We start from the raw sequence: 1,445 nt of genomic DNA on the forward strand, positions 1-1,445 counted from the left end.
CATAGGATAAAGATACATAATGGTAAAGCAGATGACACAAGCAATTGTTAACCCAGTTCGGTGCAACTCACCTACGTCTGGGGGCTACCAAGTGTTGAAATGTATATTTCGTGTCGGGTTTTTGTTATCGTATCCACAGGGATTGTAAGATATCACCGCCGTTCAATGGTTGTATTAATCGTAGCTCAATGTAACAATAGGGTTTTGGTTTTAATCAAGTTATCTTGCATAAAAAGTAATAAGTTTCGGTAAAAGTTATGGTTTGATTAAATGAGAAATATTGTCAAAGTTAGGTTTCAATGATCACTTTGCATGTATTTGCTCGGTCAACAATCTTATAAACTCCTTTAGATGATAAATCATTTCACAAAGTCCTCTCAATATGTTTCTCTCGAACACATATTGTGAGTTTTGCCATTTTGATCCATTGTTTCTCTCGAACACAATCTATCAAAATGACAACTTTTGGTTCAACCTTATGGTGAACAAAATCATTCGTTACTATCTCTAGCTAACAAACAAGTTTGGATGAAAACCTAGGTCAAGAGTCGGTAAACATCTCTCGATCATAAACCAACACAAAGAGTTGTAAATAGAAACAAAGTTTTCATCATATATTTACCGTTAAAGAGTTTACATATGAGGATCCTTACATTTACACACAAAGCTAGTAATCACCTACATCTAACCTTGACAAATGGATGACTTAGCTACTCATTTTCATGGTAGCTTGGTCGGCAAGTAAGGAAAGAAGGTTGATCAACATCCAAGTCGGATAATCGAAGTTGGATGGGAATCCACCTTCTTTTTGTAGAAGATGGTTCTAAGATGAAGAGAAATGAAAACTAGGGCATAAAGATCCCAAGAACAATGCTGCAAAAATATCTAGAAGAAAGTACAAAAGTGGAAAAAGTTGGTAAAAATGAGGTATGGTGCTCAAAAGTGGCACCTGCTACTTATAGACCTCAGCAGGTCTGTCATGCTCGCTAGGCGAGCAGAATGGCTCGCCTAGCGAGGGTCTAAAATGGGCACAAAAGGCCCCTGCGCCCAGAGAAAACAGGGCCTGCTGAACTGTGATGTTCGCCTAGCGAACATACCTTCGCCTAGCGAAGGACACGCTTCAACCTTCGCCCCAGCGAGGTTGAGAGGTTTTGCTACTGGAATGCTCGTTGGGGACTCGCTAGAGCTTCGCCTAGCGAGTGAGTGCTAGCTGCGTTTTTCACCAAAACAGAATGAACTCACTACCACCTTCGCCTTCAGCTCGCCTAGCGAATTAATTTGACAATTTACTGGAGTTGTTCGCCTGGAACTCGCCTAGCGAACCAATGCTTCGCCACAGCCTCGCCTAGCGAGCAGGCTGATGAAATGCTTGTATTCTTTGGTTCCTTTGCCAATTTTCTTGTGTCTTCATTTTCAATTAGTTCATGTCTTTCCTGCACAATAAC

Source organism: Lathyrus oleraceus, chromosome 1, assembly GCF_024323335.1.
Source record: "Lathyrus oleraceus cultivar Zhongwan6 chromosome 1, CAAS_Psat_ZW6_1.0, whole genome shotgun sequence".
NCBI classification, from domain to species: Eukaryota; Viridiplantae; Streptophyta; class Magnoliopsida; order Fabales; family Fabaceae; genus Lathyrus; species Lathyrus oleraceus.